General features: G+C 38.4%; 1 pseudogene; it reads left to right on the forward strand.

Annotated features, from left to right (window-relative positions):
* The first annotated feature begins 3,242 nt into the window (after positions 1-3,242).
* LOC103938196 lies at positions 3,243-4,410 on the forward strand (annotated as a pseudogene).
* The last annotated feature ends 3,630 nt before the right edge of the window (positions 4,411-8,040 follow it).

The raw sequence follows: 8,040 nt of genomic DNA on the forward strand, positions 1-8,040 counted from the left end.
CTCATGGGCATGATGTTCATTCTCAAAGTCACCTAATCAAGTTTAATGCGTTAATTCTAAGCAATTTTAAGTTTAACAAGTTGATGATTCTGCCGAGATTAATTATAGGCTCAACCCAAACTGTTATTTTGGGTACAAACAGATCCACAGAAAGTGGAGAAAAGATTGGGGAATGCACGTATTAATCATAGAGGTGTGGTTCACTTAATGTGGAAAAATTGTTATAATAATAATTAGGGTTTTATTAACGATCAAAATTCCATTTTTTTAAAACAGTGTTCGTCACAAGGTGGAGGAGGGACGAATTGTTAATTCATAACATGCCCTGTATGATGTACTAATTAATTAAATATCAAGGTCTTCGAATGCATGTTACTCATTAGCAATAGTTTATTTATTCCCTTGAAAAAAAAAAAGTCAATTCCATTTAAAAAAAAAACAGTGTTCGTCGCATAGTGGAGGTGGGACGAATTGTTAAATTCATAACATGCACCGCTGTATAATGTACTAATTAATTAAATATCAAGGTCTTCGACTGCAAGTTACACATTAGTAATAGTTTATTCCTTTGAAATAAGAAAATAGTTTATTCCTAATCATTAGGGATACGTATCAGGAAAGAAAAAGAAAATTGAGTAATGATATTCATACTATATTTTTATACCACATTTATATACCATCTAGGTGATATTTAATGTGAACAGTCACATGATTTGAAAAATTTGCAAAACCCAAGGAAAAAAAAGGAGAAAGACTGCTCGTATATCACAATCATCATTTAATTAATTAGTTTTTCTTAATTATTAGTTTATTAAATAATGAACTAAATTTAAAAATCTGATTAATTCAAATGACGTAGCTATCCACATTAAATGTCGCCTAAGGTAGTATGAAAATGCGGTACAAAAACATTGTATGAGCACATTACTCAAGAAAATTTGTAGTTTTATCTCTATATAAGTTATACCTTGGAGCCAAGTTAGCATTGCCTTTCTGAGAATTTGTATGACACACCCCGACCGAGATCAGGGTATGCTGGCCGTCACGTGGAAGTGACGTAGCCATGTGCACAGTGCGGAAGCTAAAAACAGTAATGTAAAAGTACGAATAATTTAAAAACTAGCATACACAAGTGATAATAAGTGTTAGCGTAAGTGAGACGCTGAATTCAGAGCATAAAGACTACAACAGTCCAAAGAAAATGATACGACAATAGTACACCCGAAGGTAACCCTACATCGGTGAGTGTCTGTCAGAAATGCCGAGACGCCCTCTAGGAAAACCACCGAACCCGCTAAGCTACTAGAACCTGGAGGGGCGCAAAACAAAAGCGTGAGTGGGCAAAAACAAAGCTCTTTGAAAACCATTTCATAAAATACATTCTAACCCCTCGCCGTAAAACCTGTATACTTCCCAGAAAATAAACATATATACGTATGTATAATTATGCCAATCATGCTCAAGGGTATGCCATGTCGAAGCCTCATAATGATATGCAAGTGCTCAGGTATAAATCACATCAATAGCGTATAATCTGGCAGCCGGAGTCCTCTAAGTGACCTGTACGGCTGAATCTAGAGCTCAAATCTCAATCTCAATCACTAAACCTGCCCACGAGTCGGAACCACCTATAGTGGTCTGTACGACAGGCCTGGGTGTAATACATATAAACGCTCTAGTGCTACGATCACGTGAAGGCTGTGCGAATAATCGCGGGTCACCTACGAGTCGGAACCACCTATAGTGGTCTGTACGACAGGACTGTGCACCTAACTTGGATCCAAGCTGAGCGTGTGGTGCGAGAGGTGAACAACACGTGAAGGACTGTGCCCTACTTTGGGCGGGAGCACTAACAACGGGGGTGCAGGTTATGAGCTCTCTAAGCACCTCTAATCACTATTTAATGCAAATGTTAAACAACGCTTACCTGGCACTTACCTAGGCCTCCGCAGCACCAAATATAAATATGTATATGTATGCCACTACTAAAGCATATGATAATGCATAAACAATAAAGATATGGTGCATGGCATAAAACAATTAACCTTTTTTAAACCATTTCTGGGAATATAAATGTATATAGGTATAAACGGAAAACCAAAAGCCCACTCACTGATATGTGGAAGGGTCGTAGCCCCCCTGCCTCGAGTGTGCACGCTCGTCCTCGGGATAGGAATCACCTATATGCGAATTAACTATAAAAACGTTAACTTTAAAGCACATAACCTTCCGTTCAAAATAACTTCTCATACATTGCTCAAATGGACAAATGAATATACCAACGTGCTCTACACAACCTCAGGATCACAACCATAATTTTAGAAAAATTTTCCTCCGCCGCACGCGCCGGCCAAGGCACGGCCACACGCGCCGGCCACGCGCAGGCACGTGTGGCGCACACTGACGGCGTCAACTGATGTCGTTAGGAATATTCCGTCAAAACTGACAGATTCCGTTAACGGCGTCAGGAATATTCCGTCATAATTGATGGAATATTCCGTCTCCTTCCCCAATCAGTCTCCGGCGCCGTCGCCGGCGCCGGAAACTGGAGAACCTGCAATCGACGTTTTCTCGCTCATTTTTCATCCATTTTTCACATTTCTTGCACCAAAATCAACCTTAGAACTAGTAGAACACGATCCTACAAGTTTTAAGGTCTAAAACTACAAGATTATACCTGTCCAAAACTCCAAACTCGGCCAACTCCACATCCAACGATCCCGACGTCCAAATTCACCAAACGAGCTACTCCGAGACTCCTGGGAACCTCGCAAACACAACTACAAGCTTCAAAAGTCCATAAACAAGCTAGAATAAATTTGCATGAACAGTGCTCAAAACGGAGCTTGTGAAATCGACGTGAAAACGTCGAAGTTCCTACCTAAAAATGGCACCACTGGACTCCTCTCAGCCTCACAAGCACGATGGTGGTCTTGGTTCCCTCGATCTGTGATGTTTTAATGTAGTTGTGTGTGTGTCCGTACGAGTTTGAAGGAGAAGAAGAATAGAGGACTCGGGGGAGAGAGAGAGAGACAGGGAAAGTGACAGAGAAAGAGGGAGAGTGAGACAGTGTGTGTGCAGGTGTGGGTGTGGTCCAACACATGCCACAACACACAAAACAACCAATTACGAAAAAAAAACGAACTAGGGGCAAAGTTGACAATTCACATGTACGATTTAATATTTCCGGGACGGGATGTCACATTGTATCTCACAGCTGCCTAGCTAATTAATAGCAAACAATGGCGAAAATTCCAGTGGTAGATTTCTCGAAAGAGGACTGCTTGAAGCCAGGAACAAGTTGTTGGATCTCGGCACGCAACGACGTTTGCCATGCACTCCAAGAGCTCGGCTGTTTCACGGCAATCCTACCCAACAAAGTTCCAAAGGAAATTGCCAACACCTTCTTCTCTACATTTGGCGACTTGTTTGATCCCTCAAACGAAATTCCCAAAAAGCCTTTTTATGTTGCACATTCCAGTTATGGGCATCAATCCTACGGGATTGTGAACGGCACAGACCCTCAAAATGTTCAACAATTCACACGTCTTTTTTTGGCCCAATGGAAACGATCAATTTCGGTATATATAAGATATAATAAATTCTGCTGCATTTCCCCAACATACACACACACACACACACACACACAAAGATATAGTGATCATTTACCTCAATTTACACTCCTAATAGTTTGTTCTTCGTTGGCTGGGCAGTGAGAGTGTTGACCTTTATGCAAAAGTGCTGGCAGAACTAGATCAAATTGTGACAAGAATGGTGTTTGAAAATTACGGTGTGGAGAAGTACCACGACGATCTCATTCAATCGACTGTTTACGCTTTCAGAATGATGAAATATGACGAACCCAAGAAATTGACACTAATGTAGGGTTTCCTAGTCATACCGACAGGACATTTTCCACCATAATCCATCAAAACCATGTCAGCGGTCTGGAAATAAATACAAAGGGGGATGACTGGGTACTTTTTGATCCTCCACCTTCGTCGGTCATATTCTTAGCAGGTGACGCATTTCAGGTATATTATATCGCATAATACTTATGTACTCTACTCTTGAATATATCTTTGTATTTCTCATGGAGTTTTATTAACCGGCTCATATTTCGTATTAGTTAACATTATTGTATCTCAACAAGGATATGTGCGTGATTTTTTTGGCTAGATTTGGAGTAACAACAGAATTCGATCTCCTGAACATAAAGTGACCTTGAGGGGAAATGATGTAAGATACACGTTTGGTGTCTTCGTATGGAACAAAGGGATGATACACGTACCAAATGAGCTCGTGGACGAAGACCACCCTTTACTGTACAAGCCTAGAAATCATGTAGACTTCCTTAGAGCACCGAGAATCGGTGGTACAGGTGCATATGAGTATGCCACAAAGGCATAATGTGCCATTTGATATCCTTTGGTCCAAATCCCTCTTCGGGTGCTCTTTCTTTTTTTCTTTCATCTATTTTCTTATTTTACTTTTTGTTTCTCCAAATTAATAAGCATGCTGCTTATGAGTTATGGGTACATGTTGAATTGAAATATTTAAGTAGATATTCTTGTGTATGAGCACTCCTATAATTAGGCAGAAAAGTCAAGGGGGAGAGGGAATGTGGGGTACAAAGGGGTTTTTATTTTTCTTTTGAGGATGGTTGGACGGCTGATGTGGCCGTAGTGTTTCGATCCAAGAATATATCGATATCAAACTATTATTCTGCATTAGCAATGTATAAACAGGGTAACAACATCATATTAGCAATACTATAAACAAGGGGGCATTTTAATGTAGGTGCCTCCTTTCCCCCATTCATCCAGCGAATGGTATACTTTGGCCAATAGTATGTCGCCATGTGTAGGCCTACTCTCTAACACTAAGGCCGACCACCTTCTCCTCTAAATACCTTCATCTCCACCAAATTTTGGTAAACTTTTTGCTATACAAAAAATTCTAAACACTCATTGTTTTCACCCGATTCTTAACATGATCTTGACTTGTTTGACACCCAAGTTTTTCATTGAGCATGGGAACAATTTTGGCTTCTATGGTTTGCTTTCTTATTATGCCAGTAGCATGTCACTATACATTTTTTACGGCTTCAACAAGTAGTTGTAATAGCATGTTGCTCTCTTCCACGAACTACTGATTATAGTTTCCTTTTCCCTTTTCTGGTTGTGAATCTCCCATTTATAATCTTACTAATACATTATAATTCTTTTATTAGTCATACATTTCCTACACGCATAAAATTTCAAAACAAACAAATTGAATAAAAGACCGGTCAAACAATAATGAAATAAAAAGAAAAACAACCTAGAGATAACAATTACAAAAATCATTAAACTGAGCAAATGCACATGGGACTACAATCGAAATGGCCGAAAATCATAGCTCCTGACGTGACATGCACCGACTGCCTTCCCTTCGTTGGATACCAAACAATGAATGTTTCACTCCCAAGTTACACCCTCAATCCATCCAATGTCTCACTACCAAAACAACTCTGCAGAAGATGTAAGAAGTAATACAACTCTCCAGAAGATGGGAAAATAGGTTTGGAATCCAAATTTCACAACAACCACAACAACTCTCCAACGAGTTGCTTTGGAAATATCACAAGATTAAAAGACAAAAAACCACACGCCTATTCATAATCCTATATGTGCATTCAAACAACAGATTCGAAACCAGAAAACTGCACGCATATATATTCATAATTCTATATGCAGTACTATTCAAACAACAAATCCCAAACCAGAAAACCACACGCTTTTATATTCAGCAATTAGGGTTTCAAATCCTGATAAACCTCAAACCAAAAAACCCTAATCCTAGAACAAGATTGCACTATCCAAATAAGAAAAATCATAAGAAAACATAAACATTTGATAAGATATTTGTGTTAAAAAAATTAACAACTTAAAAAATAAAGCTTTCCTCCACTTATATAATAACACGTAGTGTACCTCATGTGTTGCAATGAAAAATTTCTCCACAAGGTGGAGGTGGGATGAATTGTTAATTAATAACTTGCACAGCTGTACGATGTATTAATTAATTAAATACCAAGGTCTTCGAATGCAAGTTTCTCATTAGTAATATTTTATTCCTAATCACTCGCTGATAGGTATCATAAAAGAAAATTTGAAGTTTTTGTTCTATATAAATTATACGTTGGAGCAATCCTACCCAAGAGCTCGGCTGTTTCGCGGCAATCCTACCCAACAAAGTTCCAAAGGAACTTGCCAACACCTTCTTCTCTACATTTGGCGCCTTGTTTGATCCCTCTAACTATATTCCTGAAAAGCCTTTTTATGCTGCATGTTCCAGTTCTGGCCAATAATCCTACGGGGATTTTTAACGGCACAAACCCTCAAAATATTCAATTATTCACACGTCTTTTTTGGCCCAATGGAAACGATCAATTTCGGTATGTATAAGATATAATAATTTCTGCTGCATTTCCCCAACATATACACACACACAAACATATATTGATCATTTACTTCAATTTACACTCCTAATATACAGTTTGTTCTTTGTTGGCTGGCCAGTGAGAGTGCTGGCCTTTATGCAAAAGTGCTGGCAGAACTAGATCGAACTGTGACAAGAATGGTGTTTGAAAATTACGGTGTGGAGAAGTACCACAACGATCACATTCCATTGATTGTTTACACTTTCAGAATGAACAAATTGTTGTAAAACTAAAAACTGAGTTTGCTGCAGAATGAGTAAAAGGGAATGCAATACTGATTCATTGACTTGAAGTCTAATTAAATACAAATGCAAATAACGGAAACTAACAACTGCTAATAATCTGGGATTCTCCTAAGGAATAGGTAAAAGCAACAGACTTCCTAACAAATAGGAATTTATTGAAAGACAAACGACTAAATATCTTAACACCATCCCTTAAACTGATTGCGTAGAATGCCATCTACGCAATCAGTTTAAAAAAGAACTTGAACAAATTCCAAGTAATCCACGCAGTTTCTCAAATGCATCCAGCTTTAGAGGTTTGGTCAGGATATCTACAGCTTGGTCTTCACTTCGACAATAAACCAAATCAATGGTTTTTTCAGTTGTAAGATCACAAAGAAAATGATACATCACATCTATATGTTTACTTCTTCCACGTAAAACTGAATTCCTTGAGAGTTTGATAATTGAACTATTATCACAATGAATCACAGTAAGCCCATGTTGATAAAAATGTAACTCTTCAAGAATCCTTCTCAACCAAGTTGCTTGACATGCAGAAGTTGTTGCAGCTATGAACTCTGCTTTAGTTGTGGACAAAGTAACAACCTATTGCTTCTTTGATGCCCATGATATGGCACCTGAACCCAACATAAACACATGGCCAGATGTACTTCGCCTATCATCCAAATCACTAGCATAATCGCTATCAGTGAAACCAGTCACAATAGATCCTCCATTTTTCTTGTAGAAAATACTGAAATCTATTGTTCCCTTCAAGTAGCGAAATGCTCTTTAGCAGCTCTGAGATGTAGCTTCGTTGGTCTTTCCATATACCTGCTAATCAAACACACTACATACATAATATCAGGCCGAGTGGTTGTCAAGTACATTAAACTTCCAACAATTTGTTTGAAGTAAGTAATATTAACACTCACTCTCCATCAAGATCACTTGTGAGCTTCAACCCCGGTTCAGTTGGAGTCCTAATTGCATTACAATTCTCCATATGAAACCTCTCCGAAACCTCCTGAGCATATTTATTTTGCCCAATAAAAAATCTAGTAGTTATTTGTATTACTTCTATACCAAGAAAATATTTCATCTTTCCCAGATCAATCATGTCAAATTCAGCCATCATAGAATTCTTAAAATCAACGAACATAGCCCCATCATTGCCCGTGAAAATAAGATCATCAACATATAAGCAAACTATCAGAATTTTACCTCCTTCTCCAGACTAGATGAATAGAGTGTGCTCATATGGACATTTATTGAAACCTGCCTCTTCAAAGTATGCTTCTATACAAGAGTAACTAGCTCGAGGTGCCT

The sequence above is a fragment of a genome, unplaced genomic scaffold (genome assembly GCF_019419815.1).
Source record: "Pyrus x bretschneideri cultivar Hongxiangsu unplaced genomic scaffold, Pyrus_bretschneideri_v1 Contig23, whole genome shotgun sequence".
NCBI classification, from domain to species: Eukaryota; Viridiplantae; Streptophyta; class Magnoliopsida; order Rosales; family Rosaceae; genus Pyrus; species Pyrus x bretschneideri.